Source organism: Trachypithecus francoisi, unplaced genomic scaffold (genome assembly GCF_009764315.1).
Source record: "Trachypithecus francoisi isolate TF-2019V2 unplaced genomic scaffold, Tfra_2.0 Lachesis_group21, whole genome shotgun sequence".
In the NCBI taxonomy this organism is placed as follows: Eukaryota; Metazoa; Chordata; class Mammalia; order Primates; family Cercopithecidae; genus Trachypithecus; species Trachypithecus francoisi.
In genome coordinates this window covers 679131-698471 of record NW_022681467.1, presented here as the reverse complement: position 1 = coordinate 698471, position 19341 = coordinate 679131, and the positions used below count along the sequence as shown (strand labels likewise).

At 41.5% G+C, this 19341-nt stretch overlaps 1 protein-coding gene and 1 non-coding gene across 3 annotated transcripts in view; one reads left to right on the top strand and one right to left on the bottom strand.

The window, feature by feature from the left end:
* Positions 1-19341, bottom strand: part of SYNDIG1 (synapse differentiation inducing 1) — a 209135-nt gene that overhangs the window by 107613 nt on the left and 82181 nt on the right. The gene's annotated exons all lie outside the window — the stretch shown is intronic.
* LOC117069182 lies at positions 9406-9512 on the top strand. The gene has a single exon (XR_004431427.1). It is a non-coding gene; the product is annotated as a U6 spliceosomal RNA (small nuclear RNA).

Sequence of the window (19341 nt, the reverse complement as noted above, 5' to 3'; positions counted from 1 at the left end):
TTAGTGATTGCAGCCAAATGTATTCAGAACAGGCTCAGCCCTTTATACAATAAGCTGACTGCTTCAGTGATTATGATCACGGTGTACACCAGCGCCTTAGACCCATGCTTCTGCAATCAGGATCACCTGCAGGACTTTACGAAAAATACTGACCCCAGAAGTTTTGATATGATTGGTTTTAGGTGGGACCTCTGCAGCAATGTGTTTAAAAAACACCAGGCTGAGGATGCGGGCTCTGGCTGCGGGCAGGGCCCAGGAGAGCAGTGCGGACCTGGCCACTGGCTGCCTTTCACCTGCCCCTGTTGGTCTTCTGCTCTATTGCTTTAGGGGCTCACAAAGTAAGCACTTTCTGGCTAGAATGATTGGGGGGTTTCTGTTTTACTAAGATACTAATGGCAGGTCATTCATAATACTCATGTCATGCTTTTATTCCTTATTTAAAGTCTGTCTTCATTTTGTGATTCGTGGAAAACATATTCTCCTCTTGGGTCTCAGCATGATGCTGGATGTTGCTTGGGAACAACATTAGATGTGTTAACCATGTCATCCCTGAGACAGAAGATCGATGCCTGCCACTGCACAAGCCTAAGAAGCCAACTATGTACCAGGAGGCCTGAGTTCCATTCCTGCTTCTTGCATTTCACACAAGGTGACTTTTTAAAGCATTCAGCAAATTCAAGGTCACCTAAGATTTGCACTCAGAGGACTATCAAGGGCTTGGGTGCTCACACAGAGTTTGGCTTCATTCCTATCTTTAACACATACGAGATTTACCTTGGAGTTCTCCTCTGATAGTTTCACTTATTTCTTAGATGAATTGACCAAATATTAATTATAATTATGTGCCTACTGTGTGCGAGCTGTGGGCTAGGATCTGGAGACTCATCTAGGAGTTGACTTCTCTGTTCCTCAGGGAGCCTGTGGCTGCTCGCTGCACAGCTCCCTGGTGGTGGCAGCCAGCTGGTCTTCGACCATCACAGCCATCACCTTCACGGCAGAGTCCCCTGCAGGTCAGGCTGAGATTCCCTGTGTGGGACTCTGGCTGAGACGGCTCCCCTGCATGAATTCCCCACTCACTCGCTGCTCCTCCCTAGGAGGAATCTCTTCGCAAAGCACTTGTTCATGGCTCCCACATCAGTGTCTGCTTCTGGGAAATGTGACCTAAGACAACTGTGTCCAGCAAGACAGAAAATAAACACACACACACACACACACACACACACACACACAAATAATGGCATTTAAATGGAGATCGGGAGGGTGATAAAAAGCCAGCCAAGTGAAGGGCAAGAGAAAGAACATTCTAGGCAGAAGGAAGGGCTGCAAGGACCCCCGAGACAGGAAAGCCCATGGAGTGATTGGGAAGTTCAAAGAGGGGCTGAGACTCAGGGCTGTGAGGCGGGGGAAGGAGAAGGTGGGAGCTGGGGCTCCTGGGAGGTCCCTTGCAGAGAGTCTGGGTTTACTGAGCTGTTGGGTGATCTGCTGCCCAGGGGCATTTTTAAAGGGCTAAAGCAAAGCATTAGAGGAAGAGACACAACAGTGGACTAATCTGTCCCAGTGGCTTGCTTTTTCCTCTATTTTCTAGAAGAAACAAATTCCATAGTATCTACCACACTGAGAAACACCCGAACATCACCCAGCCTGGGCCAGAAGAACACTACATGCTTTGCTGGGAGAATGGCCGTCTGCTGGGACCTCAACTTACAGATGCCCCGTCCCCCATGGCGTCTCAGCACCCTCCACCACCAGGCCTCCTTGAAGCACCACTGTTATCTTGGCTGAATGAGTCCTGAAGCTGTATTTTACAGTCTTGGCCTGTGTGTGTCATGTCTTATGTAAGATTATAGGACTCCAAGCTATACATTCCATTTCTAAAGAAACTTCTTGTATTGTAACTGACGAGTGTTCCTTCCTTCACATGTTCTTGTTTCAGGGTGGCACAGACTTCCACCATATCCCCGGTGGTTCTCACCTTTCCAAAAATGGGATTTCTAATTACTTGTCCCCTAACATATGGCATCACTGAAGCTGGCTTACTTTTTGCCTACACATGAATTTGAGGTGCAATGAAAACTTACTGAAGATTCAGATGAACCGTATTAAGGGGGTGTTTTTTAATGAACACCAGTGAACAACAGCAGGTACCTCTTTCTCTAAAGATTTATTCTTTAAGCTGGGCAGAGGCTGTTTTCATTAACACAGTCTCGTGTTCTTCCGGTGTCTGGTGCATGGGGCACAATGCGGGCTTCATTATCCAGGAGGAAAACATCTTTTCTTCTGGGATCTTCAGCCAGTTGCAAGTTCCAGGACAGCACAGTAGCAGTTTTTCCTCTTTCCTCGACTTGTGAATGAGAACACATTCTTTGCTACAGACGAGCCCAGGCAAGAATCATTCAGCACGCTTTGCACAGTGGGGGCCTCCTTCTCACCTCCTTCCACTGCTGCTTCTTCCAGATGAATCAGAGTGCCAGCCACGTGTACCGTTTGTACCGAGAGCACCAAAGATCGATGCGTTTGTTCTTCATCCATAAGGACAGACTATCATCACCCTTCTAATCATTTTTACAGCCACAACATCTCCAACAAACGATATGCCTCTTTGTATTATTTTGGAGATCTACCTTTTAACAACACAGCATGAGAATCAGTACAGCTGCATGGCCTGTAACCTGTTACAGTTTCTTTCTACGTATGAGAGCTTGTGATGCATCCCAAACTACCAATGGTTCAGACGTGGGTTCTTATGTTTTTAGGAAATACTGTGAAACTGTTTGCTAGAGAAAAAAGAAATATATTGGTTGAAATAAAGGCTGGGCTCATCTTTGGATGTTAATGATGCACTCTGCCTGCTGTGTAGCATGATTAATACATATCTGAACTGTATTGTAATACAAAGACTGTTTCTCTGTACTCTTTTAAATCAACACATTGTCATCACCAATACCTTGAATTCAAATAATGTGTTTCTTCTATTTAATTTTAATGTTTATCATCACTTTTTTCCTTATAATATTATGGTATGATAAGTAGGAGATGCTATTTTTATCTACATTGGTCAGGTTGAAAGGAATTCTCAAGGCCTTGTTACTGAAATGCTAGAGGTTTGGTCACAGGCCTGCTGCTCACTGCACAGAAAGTCCCTCACTGAGACCATGAGGACTGCCAGGGAGAAGGCTTTAACTGGGTGTTGCAGCCACAAAGATGGGAGATCAGCCTCAAATCTGTCTCCCCAACCAACTAAAATTACAGATTTCGCCAGGTGCCGTGGCTTATGCCTGTAATCCCAGTACTTGGGGGAGGCCAAGACAGAAAGATCACTTGAGTCCAAAAGTGTGAGATCAACCTGAGTAACACAGACCCTCTCTCTACAAAAAACAAACACAAAAATTAGTTGGGCATGGTGGTGAGCACCTGTAGTCTGAGCTACTCAGAAGGCTGTGGCGGAAGGACTGCTTGAGCCTGGGAGGTCAAGGCTTAAGTGAGCCAAGATTGTGCCATTGCACTCCAGCCTGGGTGACAGAGCAAGACCCTGTCTCTAAATAAATAAATTTAATTAGGAGTTTATATAACAGGAAAGAAATTTAACCATGTGTGGGAAAACAGGAATTAGGGAGGGATAAGGACGAGGGGCTGGTCAACAGGCAGCATGTGGTCATTTAGGCAATTGTGATGGGTGAGGGGTCTCCTGTCTCATCCTCCAGATGTGATTTGGTGAGTTTCAGTTCCTGTGCTCTTTGGGAGGCCTGATGGTTGATTTCCTGAGAAAGGAACTCAGATAAGACAAAGGTAACTTTCTCAAGTTTTAGGGTTGGGAGGATCAATTTCTGTTTATTCAAAGAAACCATAAATATCAGTTCTATGGGACAATTGGGCCAGTTTCAGCCTCAAGGCTAATCACTGCAGAAACAGACTTTAGACACATATTAGAGAGTTACCAAAGTGCTGAAGACAGAGGCAGGCCCATCAAGAGAGATGTTTTAATAAGCCCTCGAGCACATCTACATTACAGGGCATTCTGAAGGATCCTCTTTATTGGTACTGGATTTTGTTTCAGTGAGTACTACTTGAGACAAGGGGGCCTTCAGCCAAGTTTGGGACAACTTTATTCAACTACAATTTCATTTAGAATCAACATTTTACTACTACTTGTTCAAAACCGAGTGTGGAAGAGGTTCATGAATTATCAGCCTCTTAACTACTCTTCAAACTACATTTGTCACAATGACCCGTGTCAGAAGGTATTTCTCTCACAGCTCCATGTAAATACAGAAAGCTGGATTTCATTATAATAATTATAGCCTTATAGTAACAAAAGATTACAATTCTTTGGCCATTGTTCCCTTTATTAAGGCAGCCACAGATGGAACAGGTCTCTACTCACCCACAATTTTCCCTAGTGGCACGGAAGCCACATCAAGAGATATGATCAGCACAAGTCTGAAAAATTTAAAAGATTTTATCTTCTCAGCACATACATTTGGATAGATGCCCACACCCCTTTTCTTATCATGTTGTTTTAGAGGAAAATGAAGAATGATCCCCTTGTATTATTATCTGGGAGATTCTTTCCTTCTCACCGAATGACTACATTTCACACCCCAATGCCTTTTATTGATACACATAAGACGAGATATCTAAGATAATAATGTAAAGACGTTGGTTTTTATTTTTTGAGAAATATGCCTTGAGTGGCACATTTAAATGAGTTATTAATATTTTTGATATAGAAAATCAAGACATTAGATGCCATGCTACTATTCGAATCATGCTCATATTTTTTATTTTATTTTTGAAAATTGTAAGTATTTGGCATGCCCTCAATGGTGGCACATATTTGCTTCATGAAGGAAATTCAATTTCTAGGATGAGCCAAAGTTCTTCATGCTGGTGGCTCTTCACAGAATAAGGTGGTTGCTGCAATTTGGGCAGCACAAGACGAGATGCAACTATAAGGAGGCAAAACTGATTCCTTTTTGTGAGTGATCTACACACAGATCTGAAAGAATCTGGAATATGTAAATGTATTTCTCTATTTAGGGACTGCTCCAAGGGAGGGAAATGAGTAATTTAATCTTCTAATGCCATAAGTAAATATATATCATATTATTGAAAGATAATTAATTTGATTAAAATTCTCAACCTAACCACAAGCCATGTGTGGTTATCAACACATTCTTTGTCCATATTTACTGCATGTTGGGAAATGCACGTCCAGTGCTTCAGATAGTATCCTGGCACGGCTTCTGCTAGGGCAGTCAGGAGGCAGGCCAATCTCGTGCCCAGGAAAGAAGTGGACAAAACTGTCAAACACAGCCATAGCCAGGCTCTCAAACTGACCAGCAGCCAACAATATATTGAAAGGTGTTATTTACTAAAAACTGCTAAATTTTGAGTAGCAACAGTGGGAGTCTGTGGTGCTTTTGCCCTGGGCTGCCCCAAGTCATTCACCAGCTTGGTCCATGAAGTGCTTCTACTAGAATGGGGTTACCCGTGGAAACCAGGAACCTCACTGCAGGAAAGGGTTGAGTTGCTTGAGAGCAGAGGGTGGAAAAGCATGCCCAGCTGCCAGTGGAGGTGCTTCCAGCTCTCCTAGTCTAAGGCTATAACTCTGGTTGGGTCAAATGGCAAACTGGAGGACAACCAGGAATTTAACGGGGAGCTCCTGGAAATGAGGGAAGCATCAAGGGGCTGGGTAAGCTCTCCTCACATCCCGAGTGGACCTGGTGGCAATGGAAATGTGCAGAGCGGGCAGAAGAGAGCCAGACAGGAGCAGGGGCTGGAGCAGACTGGAAAACTGCCTGAACCTTGAATGCACTGTCCAAACCACACATGGAGCTATCGGCAGACGGAGAAACCTTATCTGCTTGAGGTATCTGAGCCCAACCTCTACCCAATAATTACCTGTTTGACCTCTAAGCGATGCAGACCCAAGAATGAATCCCAGGAAGTCAGGCTTAACAATTAAAAAAAGAGTTAAAAAAAAAAAAAAAAAGAAAAGCTGAGGAAAGACGTCAGTGACTGAACACTGCAGAGGAGAAAGACTCTGCATATTTAGTCCAGACAGGTAAGTCACTAGAAAAACTAAAATAAGACACCCAAAACAACAGTTTGTTGTTGTTGTTGTTGTTGTTTTGTTTTTTTAGGAAACACCAAGTAACAATCATAACCTTAGGGGTAAAAATCAGAATCCTGTGTTGCTATCCTGTATCATTCAAGTCGTCTAGTTTAGTTTTCATTCATAACAAAAATTACTAGCCAGGTATAGAAACGGGAAAGCATGACCCATACCCAGTTTTTTATTTTTTTAAATTTTAAAAAAATTTTTATTTTTTTAAAAAAGCAGCCAATAGAAACTATCTCAGAGTAGGGGGCACAGTTGAAAAGCAGTCAATAGAAACTATTTCGGAGTAGGGGGCACAGTTGTTGGATTTAGTAAAAAAAAAAAAAAGACTTCAACGCAACAGTGACAAATATGTTCACAGACTAAAGAAATCCATATTTAGCCGGGCGCGGTGGCTCAAGCCTGTAATCCCAGCACTTTGGGAGGCCGAGACGGGCGGATCACGAGGTCAGCAGATTGAGACCATCCTGGCTAACACAGTGAAACCCCGTCTCTACTAAAAAGTACAAAAAAAAAAAAAAAAAAAACTAGCCAGGCGAGGTGGCGGGCGCCTGTAGTCCCAGCTACTCGGGAGGCTGAGGCAGGAGAATGGCGTAAACCGGGAGGTGGAGCTTGCAGTGAGCTGAGATCCAGCCACTGCACTCCAGCCTGGCGACAGAGCGAGACTCCGTCTCAAAAAAAAAAAAAAAAAAAGAAATCCATATTTAATAATAAAAGGAAAAGGTGATAACAATGACTCAATGTAAGAAAAGGCATAGAACCCATAAGAAGTAACTGGATGGAAATGAACACACAATATGAAATGAAAATTCACAAGAAGGGCTCAACAGCAGATTTGTTATGGTGGAGGGAACTACACATTTGAAAGATCAATTATCCAGGCTGAAGAACAGAAAGAAAAACGTTAAGGGAAAAGGAACAGAATCTCAAATATCTGTGGGAAAATATCAAGCATAACAATGTATTTGCAATGGGAGTTTGAAAAGGAGAGGAGAGTCCAGCCTGGCCAACATAGTGAAAGCCTGTCTCTACTAAAAAAATACAAAAATTAGCTGAGCATGGTGGCACGTGCCTGTAATCCCAGCTACTCGGGAGGCTGAGGCAGGAGAATTACTTGAATGCAGGAGGCGGAGGATGCAGTGAGCCGAGATCGCACAAATGCACTCTAGCCTGGGTGACAGAGCGAGACTGCACTAAGAAAAAAAAAAAAAAAAACCAAAGGGGGAGAGGAGACAAATGTTTTTTTTAAAAAGTTGAAGAAATAATGGCCGAAAACTTCCCAAATATAAAGAAAAAAGTTGTAGATTCAAGCTTAGTGAACTTCAAATAGGAAAAGACCAACACCAAGACACGGCAATTACATTATTGAAAAACAGGGAAAATCTTGAAAGCAAGAGAAAAAAACCACAGAAGACTCGTCCTGAGCAGGAAATCAGGACAACTGATGTCTGATTTATATGAAACAATGGAGGCTAGAAGACAACAGAGTGACATGTTACAAGTGAAAAAAACTTCCAAACAAGAATTCGATATCCAACAAAACTACCTCTCCAAAAATGAAAGAGCAAAAGAAAGATATTCCCAGGTAAATAAAGGCTGAATGAATTTGTTCCTATCAGACCTGTCTTTCAAGAAACAGTGAAAGAAGTCTTCAGGCTGGAAGTAGATGACGTAGATGGCAATTTGAATTCACAGGAAGAGACGGAGAGCCCTGGGAACAGTAAATATGAGTGAGGGTAACTATGTAATACTGTATAAATACATTTTTATTCTCCTGTGATCCTGAGTGGTTCATTGCTTGTTTAAGGATTATAGATCTTTCTTCCTTTTTATTTGTAAACATTTATGGAGTACATGTGCAATTTTATGACATGTATAAATTGCATAGTGGTCAGGTCAGGGCTTTTTAGAATATTCATCACCCAAATTACATACCTTGTACCCATTAACCAATTTATCATCATCCTCCCCACTCCCACTCTCTCACCCTTCTGAGTTTCCTTATCTATCATTTCATTCTCTACATCCATATGAACACATTTTTTAGCACTCACTTACGAGGTGAACATGTGATGTTTGTCTTCCTGTGCCTGGCTTGTTTCATTCAAGATAATGCCTTCAAGTTGAATCCATGTTGCTGCAACTGACGTAATTTCATTCTTTTTTAAGGATGAAGAGTATTACATTGTATGTATATACCACGTTTTTTTTTTTTTGTTTGTTTGTTTGTTTTTGAGGTGGAGTCTCGCTCTGTCACCCGGACTGGAGTGCAGTGGCGGGATCTCACCTCACTGCAAGCTCCGCCTCCCGGGTTTACGCCATTCTCCTGCCTCAGCCTCCCGAGTAGCTGGGACTACAGGCGCCCGCCACCTCGCCCGGCTAGTTTTTTGTATTTTTAGTAGAGACGGGGTTTCACCGTGTTAGCCAGGATGGTCTCGATCTCCTGACCTCGTGATCCGCCCGTCTCGGCCTCCCAAAGTGCTGGGATTACAGGCTTGAGCCACCGCGCCCGGCCTATACCACGTTTTAAAATCCAATTATCCATTAATAGACACGTTGATTGTGAAGTGTCACTATTCACAACAGTGCTATTGGGAATAGTGCTGCAATAAACATAGGAGTGCAGGTATCTTTTTGATATATTGATTTCTGATATTGCTGGATCAAATGGTAGTTCTATCTTTAGTTCTTTGAGACATCTCCAAACTGTTTTTCCCTGTTATAATTTTTTTTTTTTGAAACGGAGTCTCGCTCAGTCGCCCAGGCTGGAGTGCAGTCGCGCGATCCCAGCTCACTGCAAGCTCCGCCTCCCGGGTTCACGCCATTCTCCTGCCTCAGCCTCCCAAGTAGCTGGGACTACAAGCGCTCGCCACCACGCCCCGCTAATTTTTTTGCATTTTTAGTAGAGACGGGGTTTCACCGTGTTAGCCAGGATGGTCTTGATCTCCTGGCCTTGTGATGCGCCCATCTCGGCCTCTCAAAGTGCTTGGATTACAGGCTTGAGCCACCACGCCCGGCCCCCTGTTATAATTTTTAAAAGACATAATTGTATAAATTAACAATGGTTTAACACTACTGTTGGATTTATAACATGACTATGAAATATATACACGACAGTATGAGCAAAAAATGGGGACAATCGGGCTGTACTGGAGTGTGGTTTCTATATTTTACCAGAATGAAGTTAGCACTACCTTGAAGTAACCTGGATAAATTTAGATGCTTATTGTAATTTGCAGAGACAATACTAAGGAAATAACAATACAGTTAAAAAGCAACAGAGAGTGCTCGCTTCGGCAGCACATATACTAAAATTGGAACTATACAGAGAAGATTAGCATGGCCCCTGCGCAAGGATGACACGCAAATTCGTGAAGCGTTCCATATTTTTAGCCTGACCAGCGTGAGCTGAAGCAGGGCGAGGCATCGCCTCACCTGGAAGCGCAAGGGGGAAGGGAATCCCTTTTCCTAGCCAGGAGAACTGAGACACACAACACCTGGAAAATCGGGTAACTCCCACCCCAATACTGCGCTTTAAGGAAACAGGCACACCAGGAGAATATATCCCACACCTGGCCGGGAGGGTCCCACGCCCACGGAGCCTCCCTCACTGCTAACACAGCCGTCTGCGGCGATCTATCCGCAAGGCAGCAGCGAGGCTGGGGGAGGGGCGCCCGCCATTGCTGAGGCTTAAGTAGGTAAACAAAGCCGCTGGGAAGCTCGAACTGGGTGGAGCTCACAGCAGCTCAAGGAAGCCTGCCTGTCTCTGTAGACTCTACCTCTGCGGACAGCGCACAGCTGCAGTCCATTAGGGGAAAGAGCGGGGGCCGGTGCAGACGCGAACGACTCTGTCTGAAAGCTTTGGGGAGAGCCGTGGATCTCCTAACGTGGAGGTTGAGATCTGAGAACGGACAGACTGCCTGCTCAGGTGGGTCCCTGACCCCTGAGTAGCCTAGCTGGGAGACATCCCCCACTAGGGGCAGTCTGACACCCCACACCTCACAGGGTGGCGTCACCCCTGAGAGGAAACTTCCAAAGAAAGAATCAGACAGGTACACTCGCTGTTCAGCAATATTCTATCTTCGGCAACCTCTGCTGCTGATACCCAGGCAAACAGGGTCTGGAGTGGACCTCAAGCAATCTCCAACAGACCAACAGACAGTCCTTCTGACTGTCAGACGGAAAACTATCAAACAGGAAGGACACCTGTACCCAAACCCCATCAGTACGTCACCATCATCAAAGTCCAGAGACAGATAAAACCACAAAGATGGGGAAGAAGCAGGGCAGAAAAGCTGGAAATTCAAAAAATAAGAGCGCATCTCCCCCTGCAAAGGAGCGCAGCCCATCACCAGCAACGGATCAAAGCTGGTCAGAGAATGACTTTGATGAGATGAGAGAAGAAGGCTTCAGTCCATCAAACCTCTCAGAGCTAAAGGAGGAATTCCATACCCAGCGCAAAGAAACTAAAAATCTTGAAAAAAAAGTGGAAGAATTGACAGCTAGACTAATTAATGCAGAGAAGATCATAAACGAAATGACAGAGATGAAAACCATGACACGAGAAATACGTGACAAATGCACAAGCTTCAGTAACCGACTCGATCAACTGGAAGAAAGAGTATCAGCGATTGAGGATCAAATGAATGAAATGAAGCGAGAAGAGAAACCAAAAGAAAAAAGAAGAAAAAGAAATGAACAAAGCCTGCAAGAAGTATGGGATTATGTAAAAAGACCAAATCTACGTCTGATTGGGGTGCCTGAAAGTGAGGGGGAAAATGGAACCAAGTTGGAAAACACTCTTCAGGATATCATCCAGGAGAACTTCCCCAACCTAGTAGGGCAGGCCAACATTCAAATTCAGGAAATACAGAGAACGCCACAAAGATACTCCTCCAGAAGAGCAACTCCAAGACACATAATTGCCAGATTCACCAAGTTGAAATGAAGGAAAAATCTTAAGGGCAGCCAGAGAGAAAGGTCGGGTTACCCACAAAGGGAAGCCCATCAGACTAACAGCAGATCTCTCGGCAGAAACTCTACAAGCCAGAAGAGAGTGGGGGCCAATATTCAACGTTCTTAAAGAAAAGAATTTTAAACCCAGAATTTCATATCCAGCCAAACTAAGTTTCATCAGTGAAGGAGAAATAAAATCCTTTACAGATAAGCAAATGCTTAGAGATTTTGTCACCACCAGGCCTGCCTTACAAGAGACCCTGAAGGAAGCCCTAAACATGGAAAGGAACAACCGGTACCAGCCATTGCAAAAACATGCCAAAATGTAAAGACCATCGAGGCTAGGAAGAAACTGCATCAACTAATGAGCAAAATAACCAGTTAATATCATAATGACAGGATCAAGTTCACACATAACAATATAACCTTAAATGTAAATGGACTAAATGCTCCAATTAAAAGACACAGACTGGCAAACTGGATAAAGAGTCAAGACCCATCAGTCTGCTGTATTCAGGAGACCCATCTCACATGCAGAGACATACATAGGCTCAAAATAAAGGGCTGGAGAAAGATCTACCAAGCAAATGGAGAACAAAAAAAAGCAGGGGTTGCAATCCTAGTCTCTGATAAAACAGACTTTAAACCATCAAAGATCAAAAGAGACAAAGAAGGCCATTACATAATGGTAAAGGGATCAATTCAACAGGAAGAGCTAACTCTCCTAAATATATATGCACCCAATACAGGAGCACCCAGATTCATAAAGCAAGTCCTTAGAGACCTACAAAGAGACTTAGACTCCCATACAATAATAATGGGAGATTTCAACACTCCACTGTCAACATTAGACAGATCAACGAGACAGAAAGTTAACAAGGATATCCAGGAATTGAACTCATCTCTGCACCAAGCGGACCTAATAGACATCTATAGAACTCTCCACCCCAATCAACAGAATATACATTCTTCTCAGCACCACATCGCACTTATTCCAAAATTGACCACATAATTGGAAGTAAAGCACTCCTCAGCAAATGTACAAGAACAGAAATTATAACAAACTGTCTCTCAGACCACAGTGCAATCAAACTAGAACTCAGGACTAAGAAACTCAATCAAAACCGCTCAACTACATGGAAACTGAATAACTGCTCCTGAATGACTACTGGGTACACAACGAAATGAAAGCAGAAATAAAGATGTTCTTTGAAACCAATGAGAACAAAGATACAACATACCAGAATCTCTGGGACACATTTAAAGCAGTGTGTAGAGGGAATTTATAGCACTAAATGCCCACAAGAGAAAGCAGGAAAGATCTAAAATTGACACTTTAACATCACAATTAAAAGAACTAGAGAGGCAAGAGCAAACACATTCAAAAGCTAGCAGAAGGCAAGAAATAACTAAGATCAGAGCAGAACTGAAGGAGATAGAGTCACAAAAAACCCTCCAAAAAATCAATGAATCCAGGAGTTGGTTTTTTGAAAAGATCAACAAAATTGACAGACCGCTAGCAAGACTAATAAGAAGAAAAGAGAGAGGAATCAAATAGACGCAATAAAAAATGATAAAGGGGATATCACCACCGACCCCACAGAAATACAAACAACCATCAGAGAATACTATAAATGCCTCTACGCAAATCGACTAGAAAATCTAGAAGAAATGGATAATTTCCTGGACACTTACACTCTCCCAAGACTGAACCAGGAAGAAGTTGAATCCCTGAATAGACCAATAACAGGCTCTGAAATTGAGGCAACAATTAATAGCCTACCCACGAAAAAAAGTCCAGGACCAGATGGATTCACAGCTGAATTCTACCAGAGGTACAAGGAGGAGCTGGTACCATTCCTTCTGAAACTATTCCAATCAATAGAAAAAGAGGGAATCCTCCCTAACTCATTTTATGAGGCCAACATCATCCTGATACCAAAGCCTGGCAGAGACACAACAAAAAAAGAGAATTTTAGACCAATATCCCTGATGAACATCGATGCAAAAATTCTCAATAAAATACTGGCAAACCGGATTCAGCAGCACATCAAAAAGCTTATCCACCATGATCAAGTGGGCTTCATCCCTGGAATGCAAGGCTGGTTCAACATTCGCAAATCAATAAACGTAATCCAGCATATAAACAGAACCAAAGACAAGAACCACATGATTATTTCAATAGATGCAGAAACGGCTTTTGACAAAATTCAACAGCCCTTTATGCTAAAAACGCTCAATAAATTCGGTATTGATGGAACGTACCTCAAAATAATAAGAGCTATTTACGACAAACCCACAGCTAATATCATACTGAATGGGCAAAAACTGGAAAAATTCCCTTTGAAAACTGGCACAAGACAGGGATGCCCTCTCTCACCACTCCTATTCAACATAGTGTTGGAAGTTCTGGCTAGGGCAATCAGGCAAGAGAAAGAAATCAAGGGTATCCAGTTAGGAAAAGAAGAAGTCAAATTGTCCCTGTTTGCAGATGACATGATTGTATATTTAGAAAACCCCATCGTCTCAGCCCCAAATCTCCTTAAGCTGATAAGCAACTTCAGCAAAGTCTCAGGATACAAAATTAATGTGCAAAAATCCCAAGCATTCTTATACACCAGTAACAGACAAGCAGAGAGCCAAATCAGGAATGAACTTCCATTCACAATTGCTTCAAAGAGAATAAAATACCTAGGAATCCAGCTTACAAGGGATGTAAGGACCTCTTCAAGGAGAACTACAAACCACTGCTCAGTGAAATCAAAGAGGACACAAACAAATGGAAGAACATACCATGCTCATGGATAGGAAGAATCAATATCGTGAAAATGGCCATACTGCCCAAGGTGATTTATAGATTCAATGCCATCCCCATCAAGCTACCAATGACTTTCTTCACAGAATTGGAAAAAACTGCTTTAAAGTTCATATGGAACAAAAAAGAGCCCGCATTGCCAAGACAATCCTAGGTCAAAAGGACAAAGCTGGAGGCGTCACGCTACCTGACTTCAAACTATACTACAAGGCTACAGTAACCAAAACAGCATGGTACTGGTACCACAACAGAGAAATAGACCAGTGGAACAGAACAGAGTCCTCAGAAATAATACCACACATCTACAGCCCTCTGATCTTTGACAAACCTGACAAAAACAAGAAATGGGGAAAGGATTCCCTATTTAATAAATGGTGCTGGGAAAATTGGCTAGCCACAAGTAGAAAGCTGAAACTGGATCCTTTCCTTACCCCTTATACGAAAATTAATTCAAGATGGATTAGAGACTTAAATGTTAGACCTAATACCATAAAAACCCTAGAAGAAAATCTAGGTAGTACCATTCAGGACATAGGCATGGGCAAGGACTTCATGTCTAAAACACTAAAAGCAACGGCAGCAAAAGCCAAAATTGACAAATGGGATCTCATTAAACTAAAGAGCTTTTGCACAGCAAAAGAAACTACCATCAGAGTGAACAGGCAACCTACAGAATGGGAGAAAATTTTTGCAACCTACTTATCTGACAAAGGGCTAATATCCAGAATCTACAAAGAACTCAAACAAATATACAAGAAAAAACAAACAACCCCATCAAAAAGTGGGGAAAGGATATGAACAGACATTTCTCAAAAGAAGACATCCATACAGCCAACAGACACATGAAAAAATGCTCGTCATCACTCGCCATCAGAGAAATGCAAATCAAAACCACAATGAGATACCATCTCACACCAGTTAGAATGGCAATCATAAGAAGTCAGGAAACAATAGATGTTGGAGAGGATGTGGAGAAATAGGAACACTTTTACACTGTTGGTGGGATTGTAAACTAGTTCAACCATTATGGAAAACAGTATGGCGATTCCTCAAGGATCTAGAACTAGATGTACCATATGACCCAGCCATCCCACTACTGGGTATATACCCAAAGGATTATAAATTACTCTACTACAAAGACACATGCACACGTATGTTTATTGCGGCACTATTCACAATAGCAAAGACTTGGAATCAACCCAAATGTCCATCTGTGACAGACTGGATTAAGAAAATGTGGCACATATACACCATGGAATACTATGCAGCCATCAAAAAGGATGAGTTTGTGTCCTTTGTAGGGACATGGATGCAGCTGGAAACCATCATTCTTAGCAAACTATCACAAGAAGAGAAACCAAACACCGCATGTTCTCACTCATAGGTGGGAACTGAACAATGAGATCACTTGGACTCGGGAAGGGGAACATCACACACTGGGGCCTATCATGGGGAGGGGGGAGGAGGGAGGGATTGCTTTGGGGAGTTATACATGATATAAACGTTATGCACATGTACCCTAGAACTTAAAGTATAATAAAAATAAAAATAAAAAAAAATAAAAATAAAAAAAAATAAAAAATAAAAAAAATAAATAAATAAAATGAAGTACCAGAGTTAATTAAAAAAAAAAAAAAAAAAAAGAGAATAAAATACTAGGAATCCAGCTTACAAGGGATGTAAAGGACCTCTTCAAGGAGAACTACAAACCACTGCTCAGTGAAATCAAAGAGGACACAAACAAATGGAAGAACATACCATGCTCATGGATAGGAAGAATCAATATCGTGAAAATGGCCATACTGCCCAAGGTGATTATAGATTCAATGCCATCCCCATCAAGCTACCAATGACTTTCTTCACAGAATTGGAAAAAACGGCTTTAAAGTTCATATGGAACCAAAAAGAGCCTGCATTGCCAAGACAATCCTAAGTCAAAAGGACAAAGCTGGAGGCGTCACGCTACCTGACTTCAAACTATACTACAAGGCTACAGTAACCAAAACAGCATGGTACTGGTACCACAACAGAGATATAGACCAATGGAACAGAACAGAGTCCTCAGAAATAATACCACACATCTACAGCCATCTGATCTTTGACAACCTGAGAGAAACAAGAAATGGGGAAAGGATTCCCTATTTAATAAATGGTGCTGGGAAAATTGGCTAGCCATAAGTAGAAAGCTGAAACTGGATCCTTTCCTTACCCCTTATACGAAAATTAATTCAAGATGGATTAGAGACTTAAATGTTAGACCTAATACCATAAAAACCCTAGAAGAAAATCTAGGTAGTACCATTCAGGACATAGGCATGGGCAAGGACTTCATGTCTAAAACACTAAAAGCAACGGCAGCAAAAGCAAAAATTGACACATGGGATCTAATTAAACTAAAGAGCTTTTGCACAGCAAAAGAAACTACCATCAGAGTGAACAGGCAACCTACAGAATGGGAGAAAATTTTTGCAACCTACTCATCTGACAAAGGGCTAATATCCAGAATCTACAAAGAACTCAAACAAATATACAAGAAAAAACAAACACCCCATCAAAAAGTGGGGAAAGGATATGAACAGACATTTCTCAAAAGAAGACATCCATACAGCCAACAGACACATGAAAAAATGCTCATCATCACTCGCCATCAGAGAAATGCAAATCAAAACCACAATGAGATACCATCTCACACCAGTTAGAATGGCAATCATTAAGAAGTCAGGAAACAACAGGTGTTGGAGAGGATGTGGAGAAATAGGAACACTTTTACACTGTTGGTGGGATTGTAAACTAGTTCAACCATGATGGAAAACAGTATGGCGATTCCTCAAGGATCTAGAACTAGATGTACCATATGACCCAGCCATCCCACTACTGGGTATATACCCAAAGGATTATAAATTACTCTACTACAAAGACACATGCACACGTATGTTATTGCGGCACTATTCACAATAGCAAAGACTTGGAATCAACCAAATGTCCATCTGTGACAGACTGGATTAAGAAAATGTGGCACATATACACCACGGAATACTATGCAGCCATAAAAAAGGATGAGTTTGCGTCCTTTGTAGGGACATGGATGCAGCTGGAAACCATCATTCTTAGCAAACTATCACAAGAAGAGAAAACCAAACACCGCATGTTCTCACTCATAGGGGAACTGAACAATGAGATCACTTGGACTCGGGAAGGGGAACATCACACACTGGGGCCTACCATGGGGAGGGGGGAGGAGGGAGGGATTGCATTGGGGAGTTATACATGATATAAACGTTATGCACATGTACCCTAGAACTTAAAGTATAATAAAAAAAAATAGGAGAAATTATTAAAAAAAAAAAAAGCAACAGAGAAACTAAGATGGCATTCTAAACATATTTACTTAACACATAAACACAGAAGTAAGAAGAAATAGAGAAACAATAACAATTACTAAATCAGGATACATGCAGAAAACAAGAATAAAAATGGCAGACATTATTCCAATCATACCGAAATTATGGTTAATGCCAACGGGCTAAACACTCCAATCAAAAGACAGAGATTGTAAGGTTTATTTCAAAACGTGATTCAGGTATGTCCCTTCTATTTGAGACAAACTTTAAATTCAGAAACAAAAATCAATTGTAAACAAAAGGATAGGAGAAGATATATCACAAAAACAATAATAGTTAAGATAGAATGACTATGTTAATTTCAGACAAGACAGTTTAAGACAAAAAATATTATTAGACACAAAGAGGGACATGAAACCGACTCAATAGTCCAGTAGATAATTTTTTTGGATAAACATAGAAACTGACACTTCTGGTCTTAAAGATTGAAACTTAAAATTGTTTTATCGGAGTGAGTTCCTCAGAAAAGTGTCCCCAGGCCTCTCAAAAAGTATCAAAGAACTGAAACTCACCAAATCACTGCATCCAGACAATGAGACACTAAGGCCCTCATTCATCATGATTGCTTCCTTGTTCCTCCAGAGTTTCTGTTTTCCTATACATTGTTACACTTCTTCCCTGCTACATAAACCCCTAACTTCAGTCAGCAGGGAGATGGATTTGAGACTGAGCTCCCATCTCCTTGGCTGCAGCACCTGATTAAAGCCCTCTTCCTTGGCAATAATCATCTCAGTGATTGGCTTTCTGTGACGGGAGCAGCAGGTTCTAGATGGAATCCCTGGTGTTTCAGTGACAGAAGCTTTATAATAAAATGGCCAACAGTTCAGCAAGATGTAACAATTATAAAGGTATGCACACTTAACAACAGAGCCCCAAAACACATGAAGTAAACACTGACAAAATAAAAGAAAGAAATAGGCAATTCCCTAAAAGTAAGTATTTCTGATTCTCCACTCCTAATTGTGACAACTAGGCAGACAAACACCAATAACAGGAGACACAAACAGCACAATTAACCCACCTGACCTTGCAAACCTGTATAAAACACTTTGCACAACAGAACACTCATTCTTTCCTTATTCACATGGCATATTCCACAGAACACATCAGACACTAAGCCATATATATCAAGTATCAATCAATTTAAAAGAGAAATTATACAAACTATGTCCTTCAACCTCAATAAGATTTACTTAAGAATAAATAATAGGAAAGAACAAAATCCCTGAATATTTGGAAATTAAACAACACATTAATAAATAACTCATTAGAAAAATGTAAAATCACAATGGCTATAGAAATATTTTCAAGTAAATAAAAATTAAAACACAACAAATGAAAATTTTTAGGACACAGTTAAAACAGTGTTTCAAAGAACATTATAGCCTAGAATACATACATTATAAGAAGAAAAAAATGTCAAATAACCCCAGCTCATGCCTAAACAAAATAGGTAAAAAAGAGCAAATTTAAGCCAAAGGAAACAGAGGGCAGGATGTCATAAATATCTGAGTAAAAATTAATAAAATGGAAGCCTAAATAAAGACAGAAAAATCAATGGAACCAGAAGTCAGCTATTTGAAAAGATCCAAAAAATGATCAATTTCTATCTAGACTGACCAAGAAAGAAATAGAGAAACTTAAATTACTAAAATGAGGCATGAAAGAGTAAATATTATTACCAACCATACAGAAACTAAAAGGATTTAAATGGAATATGATGAACAACTTCATGCCAACAAATTAGACATCACAATACTAAAACTGAGACAAGAATAAAGGACAACCTTCAGATTTTCTTTAAAACAAGAGACTGGCCAGGTGCGGAGGCTCACGCCTGTAATCCCAGCACTTTGGGAGGCCGAGGCAGGCGAATCAAGAGGTCAGGAGATCGAGACCATCCTGGCTAACATGGTGAAACCCCGTCTCTACTAAAAATACAAAAAAACTACCTGGGTGTGGTGGCGGGCGCCTGTAGTCCCAGCTACTCCAGAGGCTGAGGCAGGAGAATGGCGTGAACCCAGGAGGCAGAGCTTGCAGTGAGCTGA